Source organism: Mytilus edulis, chromosome 1 (genome assembly GCF_963676685.1).
Source record: "Mytilus edulis chromosome 1, xbMytEdul2.2, whole genome shotgun sequence".
NCBI classification, from domain to species: Eukaryota; Metazoa; Mollusca; class Bivalvia; order Mytilida; family Mytilidae; genus Mytilus; species Mytilus edulis.
Genome location: NC_092344.1, coordinates 56602238 through 56618359, shown reverse-complemented (window position 1 = coordinate 56618359; position 16122 = coordinate 56602238). Strand labels below are relative to the sequence as shown.

The window sequence follows — 16122 nt, the reverse complement described above, 5'->3', positions numbered from 1 at the left end:
TTGTACATTTCTTTCTTTCTATTCTTTATTTTAATGTACAAACTAGAAGGAGAAACTATTTCTTAAAGTGAAGGATACTGTTCATTATCTTTCTATCCTATTTTATTCACCAACTGGAAAAAGAACTTTTTATGCCCCACCTACGATAGTAGAGGGGCATTATATTTTCTGGTCTGTGCGTCCGTTCGTCCGTCTGCCTCAGGTTAAAGTTTTCGGTCAAGGTAGTTTTTGATGAAGTTGAAGTCCAATCATCTTGAAACTTAGTACACATGTGCCCTATGATATGATCTTTCTTATTTTTATACCAAATAAGAGTTTTGACCCAAATTTCACGGTTCACTGAACATAGAAAATGATAGTGCAAATTTCTGGTTAAAGTTTTTGGTCAAGGTAGTTTTTGATGAAGTTGAAGTTCAATCAACTTGAAACTAAGTATAAATGTTCCCTATGATATGATCTTTCTAATTTAAATTATAGTTTTTACCCCAATTGCACGGTTCACTAAACATAGAAAATGATAGTGCCAGTGGGGCATCCGTGAACTTTGGACACATTCTTGTTTTTAAATGAGGTTAGGAATACGAAAATCAATTTCCTTTTCAATTATGAAAAATGAAAACTAGAATGACTCAATTTGGTTCCAGTGTACCTCTTTTTTATCTGACCAATTTTGTTTTTTACTACCAAAGATTTATAACTTGTGTATAGCTGTAATCAATTCAATCTATTAAACACCAAGCACAATGACAGGAAACTTTTCCTGTATTTTTTGTATTTCCACAGATTTGATGTTGTTATTGTTTGTTTTGAAATCACCACTTCAATTTTATTTTACAACTAAGACTTTAACAGACTTGATTTTAAGTTTTGGATTGAAACTTTCAAATGTAAATAGTGAAATTCTTCCAATCTTAAAGATGGACTTTCTGTTTTGGAATTTGAATCAATTTAAAATGTGATGGATTATAACTTTTGAAAAAAAGTGTGATAATTTTGATTTAAAGTCTGAAAAACTGAACAGGTCAGCTTAGAGTCTTTAAGAATTTGACTTTAAAAAGGTTAATATTGATTTTTATTTAGTATTGTATTGCTTGTACTAAAAAAAATGTTTATTCATCATAATGGACAATTTTTTCCAAAGGAACATTTATGTAAAATGGATGTCTTCAACTACAAGTCTTTAGTCAACGGCAGGTTACCATTACTTGTAAGAATAAAAGATGGAGAGAATATGTCATGAAACAGCAACCCAACAATGATTACAAAAAATCCCATAGAAGTCACCTAAAGTTTTAATAAACAATATGTCAGGCACTAAATGGAACTTAGGCTAGAAAAGTTTCACTCAAAATATACATTATAAAGGTCAATAAACAGTTTTCCTAAAACAATATGTTAAGTATATTATGGCCTTAAGTATGTAATCTAATTTAAATGATCAACAGCAGTTTCCTTGCAAAACAAAAAGAACCAAGATTTTGACCACATACTTTTATAGGCAAACAGTGTCAAGGTTCATAATTTTTGAAAGTCACATGAGTTTGTAGCAGAGTTGTTCTAAATTTGTTCCACTATTGACTAGAGTCTGTGATTAGTCATATTCTATTAATCTGCATAGATGATTGTTAATTATTATTTTTTTTAAATGTACCTTGAAATTCAAAAGAAGTCAAAACATGAAATGGTTTTAGTATTATAGTTTCATGGTGAAGGGCTCCAAAATTTCCATTTCAATATAATCATTTGTATAAATATATGCATGTGCTTCAAGTTAAAAGGAACTTGTTTTCTAATAATACTCTTGACTTTATGCTATTTGCATTGTTAAATAACTAGTCCAAAATTATTTGTTATTGAATCAAACATTTTTGAGTGATTGTTAGATACACATGATATAGGGAATTCTGAGTCTCCGTGTTCTAGCTAGGGTTAAGGACAGAGGGGCACAGTTTTAAGATAAAAGTGTGTCACTGTGTTAATTTTGATACTATACTTCTTGATTCTTGGCTTTAAAGATGACAACTATGTCATGTTTTTAGATACCAAAGGCAGAGGGGAGCTGCATCGCTCTTTTTTTGTCTAGCTAGATCACTGACTACCAGGTTATCTGTAATTTTTTGCTTTTTGAATTAGCTAGATTTCAAGATTTTTAAAACAGGATATAGTGATAATTTTATATCTGATTGGTTAGTTTATCCATTTATTTGTCTGTCTATTTTGTATCCACTAGGATTTTACATAAAAAAAACACATAAGACTCTGACATATTAAAAAAAGGGGGGGGGGGGGCATGTTTGCATCATCTGGTCCTTTTTCTATTTGTAGTAATTTCCTCAATATTGTTATCTGTCACATGATGTTGTATACGTTTTCATGATGAAGAAATTTTATCCAAAAACTAACATTTAAAATACATATGAAAAGTATATATACAGTAATCTTTTTTGTGCGTGTGAATTTTACAATGTTATTATGTCTACAATCATGACAATATCCCTTTTTAAATATGTTAAAAAAAAAAATACAATGCTGATGTTATTGCATTAATATTAATGTTCAAAGATTGATTGCCTTCATTTAAAATTATTATCTTGAAACTGGTTATATAAACAATAAAAAACAAAAATAACACTTATAATAAATTTCAGGCATCCAAAAAGCTTTTCTGTTTTATATTATTTCATGAATTGCTAGCTTAAGGAGGTAGACCTAGGTTAAGGGAAATAACTCTTAAAATCATTAGTACGTTTGTGTCAACCATTTTCAAAAATATATTCTAAGCTTCTAGGTTACATAGATTATTTTCAATCTGTTTCAGGTGAATGCTTAAAATACATTGATGAACTTGACTTTTACAAACGCTTAACTGATTTAAAGAGTTATCTCCCTGAACCAAGGTCTACCCCCTTAAGTCAAGCAATGTGAAGAAAGGTCCAAAATATATCAACTTGATAAGTAATGTCACAACATAAAAGTGAGGAAATATCTAATTGAAGCAAAATACAAAAAGTAGTAATGGTGAAAATATAGATATTATTCATGAATGTACATGTATAATGATTTGAATAATTTATAAACAAAGTAAAGACTAATTGAGCAAGCATGTTTTTAGATTTAAAAAAAAAATTTCATTGTTGTTTCTTATATTTGTTTTAAGCTATAATTTTATCCTATGTTTTGTGTAGTTTGTGAAAGATGCCAAACACGACCTTCCAGAACATGTGCAATATGGACGTCTGTTGAAAGAACTGTCAAAAGAAGTCAAGTCTATAGAGAATACGGTAAGATTTGTTATGAATGTGGTAAGATTTGTTAAGAATGTGGTAAGATTTGTTAAGAATGTGGTAAAATTGTGTTTGGTATTTTTTCAAAATTGTTTTGTGGAGAGGTTGTTATACAACTGTAGATAAAAGAAATAAATATAAGGACCCTGCTACAAGAATGCAGGAACTTTATAGTTTAAACTTTGTCTGTCCACAATATGTGTAAATGCAAAAACTTTAAAAGTATAGTTAGTTCATTTTTGTCGAGCCTTTAACTTCAGTAAAAAAAAAACCCAGACATATATATAGTGATCCTATATTCTATCGTCGTTGTCGGCTGCAACAGTGTCCAAAAATATTCACTCTGTGGTTAAAGTTCTTGAGTTTTTAATAACTTTCATAAACTATTCTGGATTTTTACCAAAGTTGAACAGAAGCTTGTTTATTATCAAAAGCTAGTATTTAGAAGGAATTTGTAAAAATATATTTCCTGTTTTTCCGTGTATATATATGGACTTAGTTTTTACTTTCAGTTAAAATTACATACAGTCTGCCATTAATGTTCTTAAAACATTTCATAAATTCATAAGGAAGGTGAGACACTAGGTTCTGCAGAATCCTTACGAATTTCGTAATACCTATATGAATGCCTTCAGTATTTTTTAATGATTTGTTTGATAAATGTTTTTGTTGTAGATAAAAAGTAGCCCTGTGAAAGTGAAAGAGAAAGTAAAGAAAAAGAAGAAAAACAACATGCCAACACCTAAACAGATGGTGAATATAGATCTGTTACATCAGCATACTCAGGAGAAATTACAGGAGTTACAACATGATGAGAAGATAGGGGTGTATAACTTTAAAGTAAGTTATTTATTTGATTTTCATTCAATTGTATTCTTCCAACTATTTCATGAAAAAGATATAGAAAAGTCTTTAACTATCAAAACCTTAATTTTGCCAATAATTACCTCTGTCTGTCAGTCCGTCCGTCAGTCAGTCCGTCCCATGAAACTTTCGTCACATTTTTCTCAGGAACTACACATCCACCCTTTCTGTAATTTGGTATCAACATTTATATATGTCAGCCATACCTTGTGATGCGTTTTCAGATTCATCACTTGACAACTTCCTGTTTACTGAACACTTGTCTGATTTTACACATGATAGCCAAGTTGAAAATTTTCGTCACATTTTTCTCAGGAACTACAATACAAGGATTTCTGAAATTTGGTTTCAGGATTTATATAAGTCAGCTATACCGTGTGATGCGTTTTCAGATTCATCACCCGACAACTTCCTGTTTACCGAACACTTGTATGATTTTACACATGATAGCCAAGTTGAAAATGTTCGTCACATTTTTCTCAGGAACTACAATACATGTACAAGGATTTCTGAAATTTAGTTTCAGGATTTATATAAGTCAGCTATACCGTGTGATGCGTTTTCAGATTCATCACTCGACTACTTCCTGTTTACCGAACACTTGTATGATTTTACACATGATAACCAAGTTAAAAATTTTCGTCACATTTTTCTCAGGAACTACAATACAAGGATTTCTGAAATTTGGTTTCAGGATTTTTATAAGTCAGCTATACCGTGTGATGCGTTTTCAGATTCATCACTCGACAACTTCCTGTTTACCGAACACTTGCATATTTTTACACTATTAATATTATCCACTTGCGGCGGGGGTATCATCAGTGAGCAGTAGCTCGCAGTTTCACTTGTTATTTCTCAATAACAAGCACATGTCTTTCTTTTTTTAACAGTTTTATTGCTGTAGTTACCAATTATGTCAATCAATCATATATGATTTTATGCCCTCTATGGGTCCTCTAATTAGGGCAATAAAATTATTCTATTCTATTCTATTCTAAATAGTTCTGATGTGTAATAATTAATTTGTAAGTTTAATATACATTATGGATTGAAAAGAAGTCATTTATAGATATGTTGATGGTATGGATTTTTATCATGTTTATATGAATGCACTGATGAAAAATTGAATATTTGAAATTTATTCAACACATAAATATTTTGTTCAACTACATGTTTGTAAAATATGTCCACAAACTTTTTATATACTGGTGATAATGAATTCACATTGAATATTTTTTAACATCCATATCTATAAGGCTAAAAAAGATTTTATTTTTTCAGGATGAAGAAGATGAGAACACTCCAGCTTCTCTGAAAGTAAGAATTCCTAAAGCAGGTGCTTACATGGAAATGAAACAGGAAATTAAAATCTGATCCAGATGATCTCTCAGGGAAATCTGTCGGTTTGAAGCTCAAGGTGTCTAATGGGAAAATTATTAGGTGAGAAACATTTCATTATGATTTAGAATGAAGATGAAATTTTTCAAGATCCTTAACACTTCCTTCAACCATAAGGACACGCTATACAACTTACATGTAGTAAATAAACTCATCATAGATACGAGAATTGAAATGTACAGCAGACACATGTTTTGTCCACAAAAAAATTGTCTGACGCTTAGAATGGTAAAAAAAAATCAAATAAAATGCAAAGTTGAAAAGTATTGAGGAACCAAAATTCCTGTAAGGATAATCGTATGATTAAAGATTAAAATAAGGGCTGACAAGTTAAAGAGCTCAGTAGTAAAACCCCTTATCATAAAAATTATTCTGTTGAAGGTTTTCAAGAAAAAAATTCAAAACTTATATTATCAAGGATTTTACTCATCATTTTTGCATTAATGATTGTAAAAATATATATGCAAAGTCAAGAATTGCATATACGTGGAAGGATAGAACTAGTATTAGACTTTTTTTTCTTTGTTACAGTGATATAGGTAAAAAGAAATCTCAGGGAACTAAAAAATTTCAACCGTTGATCGGTGATGCAGGTGCTGATGAGGATAGTGATGTGGATAATCTGGTTGTTGACGAGAATCCTAAACGTGGGAAACGGCAATCTGCACCTCCCCCGTCATCGGCAACAACAATGAAACAAGGATCTCTCAAGCTCAAATTATCTTGTAAGTTGAAATTATTATATTAGTGTAACCAGTTTCTTTTCAGATCAAATTATTTGTATCTTGTCCCAGACAAAATAGCTCAGGTTAGCTGTTTACTGTGAAGGCAACTTTTAATTTAACTGTTTAAATTAGTGATGAAGTCAGTTTAATGAGAACACTCAGTGTCTTTTGATTGAAGTTGTTTGAAAATTCATGATGTGAGGAACATATAAAAAGATTGGTAAAACTGAATTTTCAAATCAAAACTATTATGAATAATAATCAATTAAAATGAAAAGGTGCATTGAGTTTTACTTTTTAGCTAGAAGTAGCTCTTATAATGTTATGACCTTAAATAAAACATAGGTTGGAACAGTTCAGCAAAACTCTTGCTGGTGTATTACATTGAAGTTTCTAAGAAGACTGCAACTATACTTTTACAAATGGAAGTCAATTTATAAACTTTTGTTTTAGTCCATGGTAAACCAATGCCTCCAGGCACATCTAGTCAAGAAAGTAGTCAGGAAAGTAGTCAGGAGTCAGAAAGTGCAGCAAGTCAGAGTGAATCAGAGGGTCTAGAGGATCGAACCAACCTTCCAACAATAAGAGGAGGACTCAATGGTAGTATAGCAGATATTCTAGAGGCCAGTGGCTATGGTACAGAGACAACATTTACTGTTGATGAGGATGTTGGGTAAGTAGATACAATCTGAGGTTACTGGTCTCTGGGACAAACATACAAGAGTGTATAGGATCAGTAATTTCAGTTAGATAGGACTGAATGACCTAGAAATACCATGATAAATAATTTCATAATTTAATATGGCTCTATTTATATTCTAGATATTTCAGTAATTATACCCCCGCTTTGAAAAAAAGGGAGTATACTGTTTTACCTCTGTCTGTCCTTCCGTCAGTCTGTCAGTCCATCAGTCCGTCCCATGAATATTTTTCTTCACATTTTTCTCAGGAACTACACTACCAGGATTTCTGAAATTTGGTTTCAGGCTTGATATAAGTCAGCTATACCGTGTGATGCGTTTTCAGATTCATCACTCAACAACTTCCTGTTTACCGAACACTTGTTTGATTTTACACATGATAGCCAAGTTGAAAATTTTTCGTCACATTTTTCTCAGGAACTACAATACAAGGATTTCTGAAATTTGGTTTAAGGGTTAATATAAGTCAGCTATACCGTGTGGTGCGTTTTCAGATTCATCACTTGACAACTTCCTGTTTACCCAACACTTGCATATTTTTACACAATTAATATTATCCACTTGCGGCGGGGTTATCATCAGTGAGCAGTAGCTCGCAGTTTCACTTGTTTATAATTTATGCACCATATTCTTTAGATACCATCATGGCTTGTTTCTAAATGACAAAGGATGCACTCAGTATAACTGTTAAAAAAGGCTTAGTATTTCTTTTTTATTTTGGGAAAATCTTACATTTCTTATTCTGTTGATGACGAAGTACCATCATTTTGTAAAACATTTATTTGCTTTCCAAAATCATGAGTTGTGCAGGATATTTATTTAATACCAAGACGGCTAGATGTCTGTTCTTTCTGCTTGTCCTTCATTCTATCACTCCCCTTCCCTTAACCAATATACAAATTAAATGATTAGTGTATATGTGTTTTGTAGAAGAGCCTCACCAAGTATGAGAGAAGCTATTCAGGGAATGCTATCCATGAGCCAAATGAATGAAATTGAATTGTTTTCCAAGGGAGGTAAATCGAGACAACATCAAAGATCTCAGCTAGTTATTGATGAAGAAGAAAGATTACAGAATTGTTATAAAGATGATGAATTCAGTAGGTTTATCTTCCACTCAGTTCATAATTATTCAAATTTAGACTAGTTATTGATGAAGAAGAAAGATCACAGAGTTGTTACAAAGATGAATTCAGTAGGTTCCTATCTCACTCTGTTCATAATTGAACTTTATGTACAATGTTGACAGGGTTTAAGCTAGGATTTTGAGGGCTTTAGTCACTTTTGCGCGCTATGAAAATCAACCTTTTTTTTGTGTTACAGTAAGGGACCAAGGATGTATGTTACTAGCTTCATCTTTGACTTTGTCAGAATTTAAAGGACTTAGGCATGATTGGCAGTCAGTATTGTATGATTTGACTGTATTAGCCCTTATTATGAAACATTCTGACATGGCATGTGGAAACTTAGTTCACAATTTCTCTTCAGTTTGTTCCAGAGGACATTCCTGATTAACAAAAGTTGGATTCATTTATTTTAAACAAGGAATCACAGTAGAAATTAACTTGCCTAATCATTATCCTTATAAAACGTCTAAATCGATATTTGGAAATCATTTCTATTAAGTTGGAACTGTATAAAATCCTTTTTGGAACGAGTATAACGACTGAAAGGAGGTTGTAAATAAATCAGAATAGATCACGTTTACTACTTTCGTTTTTATACGACCGCAAAATTTGAAAAAAATTTCGTCGTATATTGCTATCACGTTGGCGTCGGCGTCGTCGTTGTCGTCTGGCGTCCAAATACTTTTAGTTTTCGCACTCTAACTTTAGTAAAAGTGAATGGAAATCTATGAAATTTTAACACAAGGTTTATGACCACAAAAGGAAGGTTGGTATTGATTTTGGGAGTTTTGGTCCCAACATTTTAGGAATTAGGGGCCAAAAAGGGCTCAAATAATCATTTTTTTGGTTTTCGCACTATAACTTTAGTTTAAGTTAATAGAAATCTATGAAATTTTGACACAAGGTTTATGACCACAAAAGAACGGTTGGGATTGATTTTGGGAGTTTAGGTTTCAACAGTTTAGGAATTAGGGGCCAAAAAAGGGCCCAAATAAGCATTATTCTTGGTTTTCGCACAATAACTTTAGTTTAAGTAAATAGAAATCAATGAAATTTAAACACAATGTTAATGACTACAAAAGAAAGGTTGGTATTGATTTTGGGAGTTTAGGTCCCAACAGTTTAGGAATTAGGGGCCTAAAAGGGACCCAAATAAGCATTTTTCTTGGTTTTCGCACCATAACGTTAGTATAAGTAAATACAAATCTATGAAATTTAAACACAAGGTTTATGACCATAAAAGGAAGGTTGGTATTGATTTTGGGAGTTTTGGTCCCAACAGAATAAGGGGCCCAAAGGGTCCAAAATTAAACTTTGTTTGATTTCATCAAAATTGAATAATTGGGGTTCTTTGATATGCCGAATATAACTGTCATGACTGTGTATGTAGATTCTTAACTTTTGGTCCCGTTTTCAAATTGGTCTACATTAAGGTCCAAAGGGTCCAAAATTAAACTTAGTTTGATTTTGACAAAAAATGAATCAGTTAGGTTCTTTGATATGCTGAATCTAAAAATGTACTTAGATTCTTGATTATTGGCCCAGTTTTCAAGTTGGTCCAAATCGGGGTCCAAAATTAAACTTTGTTTGATTTCATCAAAAATTGAATAAATGGGGTTCTTTGATATACCAAATCTAACTGTGTATGTAGATTCTTCATTTTTGGTCCTGTTTTCAAATTGGTCTACACTAAAGTCCAAAGGGTCCAAAATTAAACTTAGTCTGATTTCAACAAAAATTGAAATCTTGGGGTTCTTTGATATGCTGAATCCAAAAATGTACTTAGATTTTTTATTATGGGCCCAGTTTTCAAGTTGGTCCAAATCAGGATCTAAAATTATTATATTAAGTATTGTGCAATAGCAAGTCTTTTCAATTGCACAGTATTGCGCAATGGCAAGAAATATCTAATTGCACAATATTGTGAAATAGCAATTTTTTTTATTAATTAGAGTTATCTTTCTTTGTCCAGAATAGTAAGCAAGAAATATCTAATTGCAAAATATTGTGCAATAGCAAGATTTTTTTTTAATTGGAGTTATCTTTCTTTGTCCAGAATCAACTTTAATCTTTGTTATATACAATATACAATGTATATTCACTTTTTACTACCAACTGATAAATTATAATAAATAACATTCAGTGATAACAAGCAGTTTTTTTTACATCTTGATATTTTATGATGTATTTAAATGAGTAGTTATTGTTGCAAACTCCATTAGAAATTTTAATTGAGATTAGTTTTGGAATACGGGAAAGGGGGATGTGATTAAAAAGATTGGGTTCAATTTTTCTCATTTGAAATTTCATAAATAAAAAAGAAAATTTCTTCAAACATTTTTATGCCCCACCTACGATAGTAGAGGGGCATTATGTTTTCTGGTCTGTGCGTCTGTCCGTTCGTCCGTCCGTCTGTCCCGCTTCAGGTTAAAGTTTTTGGTCAAGGTAGTTTTTGATGAAGTTTAAGTCCAATCGACTTCAAACTTAGTACACATGTCCCCTATGATATGATCTTTCTAATTTTAATGCCAAATTAGAGTTTTTACCCCAATTTCACGGTCCACTGAACACGGAAAATGATAGTGCGAGTGGGGCATTCGTGTACTGAGGACACATTCTTGTTTTGAGAGGATTAATATTCAACAGCATAGTGAATTGCTCTAAGAGAAAACAAAAATTTTAAGTTCATTAGAACACATTCATTCTGTGTCAGAAAGCTATGCTGTGTCAACTATTTAATCACAATCCAAATTTAGAGCTGAATCCAGCTTGAATGTTGTGTCCATACTTGCCCCAACCGTTCAGGGTTCAACCTCTGCGGTCGTATAAAGCTACGCCCTGCGGAGCATCTGGTTTAAAATGAAACGAAAACGGGAAGTGACACGTGGATGATAAATTCAAAACAAGTCCAGATTCATCAGGAAATTATCATTTTTTGGTTTAAATTACTTTTGTAAGAGATATGTACTTGTTTCTCTCGTTTAATTGATTGTACATGATTTCGTATTTTACGTTTTTAATCAGGGTCTATAAATAGTCACAGGAATACTTTTACGCATGCGTAGCACACAGTACAGGAAGCACCTGTTTAACTCGTGAAGACATCTCTGAACGTTTTGAATAAAGTTCTATATTTTAAATGGAAATTGTCGAAAGTTTTTTTTATAGCAATTTAAATCAATTATGACGAAAATGTGTTCAAATGACGAATCTACGATTAACGAACGTCAAATTGTGATCGTTTGAGAAATATTGAAATTCAAAAGCAAACTGTCCAGGAGTAACAATTTCGATCAAATGACGAAACTATACTACTGCTGGTTGTTAAAAAGCCAAATGACTGTTTTTCCTGGGGAAATAATTATGATGGTCAATTATAAGGTTTATTAATAATTAACGGATGAGTGACCCATCCAATGACAATAATCGGATTAGTTGTAATCACAACCTGTAACACCTGTCGAACATGTTAATTACCTGGGGTCATAAACTTGTCAAAAACATAAAGACAGGTAGATTTATAGCTTTTAATGCGAACATATTTTTACAGTTTCAAAATTTAAGTGACGAAATTGATTTGAAATACTTTCGTCAATGCGAAAACCCTTTTGTAAATTACGAAAGTGACGAGCGCTAGCAGATCACTGGTTGACTGATGATTTCTTTCTTCAAATAAGAACGTTTTTATATGTTATGGCAACAAAATGCACAAACTTATCAAGACAAACAAAATTATATGTTTATCTACATGGGCTGGATATTTGGCCTCATCTTAAGCACTCTAAGAGACAAGATAAGGACTTGTTTCCTTGCATTGTCATGAAATCCTTGCTCCATTTTGAAGGTTATCAAGAGAGAAAACGAGTCCTGATATCATAGCATATGACATTTACAATACACCCTGTTGTAGACTACTTGAATCTTTCCTAAAGGTGTCCCTCTACACCTAAGGGACATAACTCTCTATTTCTTTTAGGCGAATCTCTTTGAAATCTTTATTTGTGTGTTTAATAAATACTAGGGCAAATTTATTTATTTTTGTTTGTTCCAATTTTAGTATTATATGGTATTATTTACATGTCAGAACTTTTTTTGCATTTTGGTCACTGATTGGGTTGTTGTCTCATTGGCAATCATTTCACATTTATTTTTATAGTTAGATCTTTGCTTTTAAATGAAGTTTAATATTCTTGTAGTGAGTATTTCATGGTAAAAATAATTTTATAAGAAAAAAAATGAAAAAAATACACACAAATTTTCAGAAAATAGCAGGTTTGGCATCAAAATTGAAAGAAATATAGTTTGAAAGGAAATAAACTCTAGTTGGTTTAACATCTAAGATGAAGACATATCTTTTATTGTTACAGTATATCCTGACCTTGAAATGTCAGACGAAGAAGAAGGTGGTAGAGGAAAGAAGTCAAAGCATGATGATAATTGGAATCCTAAAGGTAAATATTTACCCAACTCACAGTACAATCTCAGAAAAAAAAACTCACAGTGCAATCTCTGAAAAAAACAACTCACAGTACAATCTCTGAATATTGGGTAACATTCAATCTCAGACAAATCAACTAGTTAAAAGAATCCTTTCTTAAAAAAAATGAACTTGCTGGAAGATGAATTAGTTACTGCCTAAATTTGGGTCAACACAATGAAAGTGTATTAATAATACGAATTTGAGTTAAGTTTTAAAATCAGACACAGATGACTTTTTTTGGTTAGAAGAATTGTTTAAAACAATATTATTTAACATTTTATATTGCATAGAAGTTTCATACAATTTTTTAAATTTGATTGGGTCAGTTATTACAAAAGTTATATTTTATTTCTGTATTTTAAAATGTCATATCTATATTACTGAGCATGCTCTTCATGACAACATTAAAACAATACTTTTGAAAACAAACAAAAGTTTTTATCAAAGTTATCTAACTTGTAATTTCATTTGCTTCAGATCTTCATACATGTAAGTTATTACTTACACAGAGAATCTTATGATTTCCACAATCATGTAAAATCAATACTGTATTTGATGTATTTGTTCTCTTGTCTATGTCAGGTTTGTGTCTATTATTATAATATTGTCTAATCTGATTATAATTTTAAAAAATTTTGGCATTATATTTTTATGCCCCACCTACGATGGGTAGAGGGGCATTATGTTTTCTGGTCTGTGTGTCTGTCCGTCCGTCTGTTCGTTCGTTCGTCCGTTCGTCCGTCCGTCTGTCCCGCTTCAGGTTAAAGTTTTTGGTCGAGGTAGTTTTTGATGAAGTTGAAGTCGATTGGTGAAGTCCAATCGACTTCAAACTTAGTATACATGTTCCCTATGATATGATCTTTTAAATTTTAATGCCAAATTAGAGGGTTTACCCCAATTTCACGGTCCACTGAACATAGAAAATGATAGTGCGAGTGGGGCATTCGTGTACTGGGGACACATTCTTGTTTTGTTATATTTAAATATTGACTTGATATTTTTAATGTTTACTTTCAGCTCGTGTACAAGTAACAATACCTAAGGGGGATAGGCCACACAGAGAGGGGGTACGGAAGGAGGCAGTTGAACAGATCTTAGCAGCCGCAGCAGCAAAGCCAGCCCCAATACAGGTTCTTATTTTCTGATATATATTGTTAAGTCAACTCTAACATACATTGACAATTTTGAATTTAATATGACAAGTCATGCAAGCAGAAGGTCTTGGATGCTATACAACATATATGAAGCCACCTTTTTAATTCAGAAAACCTTTACCTGTGTTTAGATTTTCTTATTGACCCTATATGATGGCTATAATGGTTATTTTCAAGGCTGTGACATTTTGTTGTGGACCGGAGACAAACCATTCCAACATTTTGTTGTCATCAGCTGGGTCACTTTTATGTACAGTCTGTGGTTAAAGGGTTTTTAAAACATCAGTAATTTGGTCAAAACTTTTTTGAAATGTATAATAGTTCGACAATAGTTTTTTAAATGATCTCAAGTCCGTATTCAAATCAAAATTTTTGAACAGATTTTTTTCAGTATTTTCCCGATAGAAGTTGTTTGTTTTTATTTTTGTAGTTGATCTTAAGATACTGTCTTGAACTAAAGTTTAATAGACATTAATAACTTTTTCTTAACCTCAGAATTTTATGAAACTTTATAGACTGAAGTTTCTTCAAGATCAAGAAACAGTTTCTAAAGGAAGAATTGTTTACAGTATTTAACTGATATATTATATTTATTATATCTAGAAACCAAAAAAGATCAGAAAGAGAAGTAAATCAGAAACATTACCAGAACCCATATCTATGCCAGGAACAGCCTTATCATCAAGTTCAGGTTCAGCCTTCCGTCCAAATCTGTCAAAACCTCAACCAACGACACCAACCAGTCCGGAAAGTCCTACCAAACGTAAGTCTTTAAGAGTACTATTTAAAAAAAAATGGTATGGAAATAATTTGCATATCTCATACAATAAGAAATAAGTTGTTGGTGTATGGACAGATTGTAAGGTGTACATTTTGGTCTGACAGGATTTTTCGTACTGTGGCCTCATTTCATGGTCATTGGTCAATGTTATTATTTTGTTGAAAGATCTGTTTCATAGATACTATAAGCAATAGGTCAACTAAATATTGTGTGTTCAAGGTCTGCTAGGTGTACCTGATTTTTGTTGAAAGGTCTGTTTCATAGATACTATAAGCAATAGGTCAACTAAATGTTGTGTGTTCAAGGTCTGTAAGGTGTATCTGATAGTCTGCAAGGGTTAGGTTGACCTTGACATTAATTTCATTGCTTAGTTATAATGTAGTTTTAAAACATCAACAAAAAGTTCAATCATGGTCACTACAACAGGTCATTCTTTGCAGCATGTGTATCCTCAAGTAATTGAATAAATGGAAAATATGGAAACTAATAGAATATCTCTTACATGACTTTCTCCACAGATTGTTTTATTGGTGACAAATTATAATGTTTTGTCTTTTTCAGCCAAGAAACCTAAAAAAGGTCAAGCAACAGCCAAACAAAGACTTGGAAAAATTCTGAAAATTCACAAACTAGGAATGTTTTAACTACCTCATCATGTTCTAAGGAAGTGTGTCTATGTGTGTGTGTGTGTGTATGTGTATGCTTTTGTATAAATTATAAAACATCTATGCAATTTTAAATTAGTTTGGTGAAATTTGAATATTTATCAATGAAATGGAGATATTAAAAAAAAAAAGAAACAGAATTATTATCAATTTTAATGTATCACCTTTATGCATTTTTTCAATTTTTATTGAAAATTGGCCAAGTTTCAGTTCTCTATATTCACAATTATTTCAAGAAATATTTTTTTTTTTTAAGTTTTTTAAAGTTTTTTTGTTGATTTAGGTGCATCTTGCCTGGTGCAAGAAAACATATAGGTATTAAAGTTTGAGTTTCCCTTAAAAAATTCTCTTGAATTTTTTGAATGATGTAATAATTATGCCATAAACAAAATTCTATTTTTATTCTATCTTCAAATTCAAGGGGTCAAAGTTTTAGATTAAGTCAATTTAACAGTATTAATGGAGATTTGAAGTTTATAGCAAAAATGCTGAAATTCACATATTTGAAACATGTAATTTTGATATGAAAACTTAAAACTATCAACTAATACACTAAAAGTATTATCAAATGAATTTTTTATTTTTTATTTTTTCAGGGTTAAAGGCGATTTATTCATATTTTTTTATTCAAGTTGTAGTAGTTTTTTTCAGTAACTATTTACTACCAGTAAAAAACACTATAAACCAAAAAGATTTTTATATAACCAGGTGACCTTATTTGCTGTTCAAACAATGGTTGTGTGCTTAAAAAATGTCAGTATTTTTTGCATATCATTTTAATAATAATGAAATTGAAAATTTGAATAAATTTAACCCTATGACATCAATACTATGTGGGCATTCTAACTAACTCTAAGGTTAAAAAAAGGATAGAAAAAATGGCATCCATAAATAACTAAATGTATCTACATCAAAAATATTTTTGAACACTTTTATGCCCTTG

The 16122-nt window shown here is 31.5% G+C and overlaps 1 pseudogene; it reads left to right on the top strand.

The window, feature by feature from the left end:
• The first annotated feature begins 1156 nt into the window (after positions 1-1156).
• LOC139523792 (lysine-specific demethylase phf2-like) lies at positions 1157-15293 on the top strand (annotated as a pseudogene).
• Positions 15294-16122: the final 829 nt, after the last annotated feature.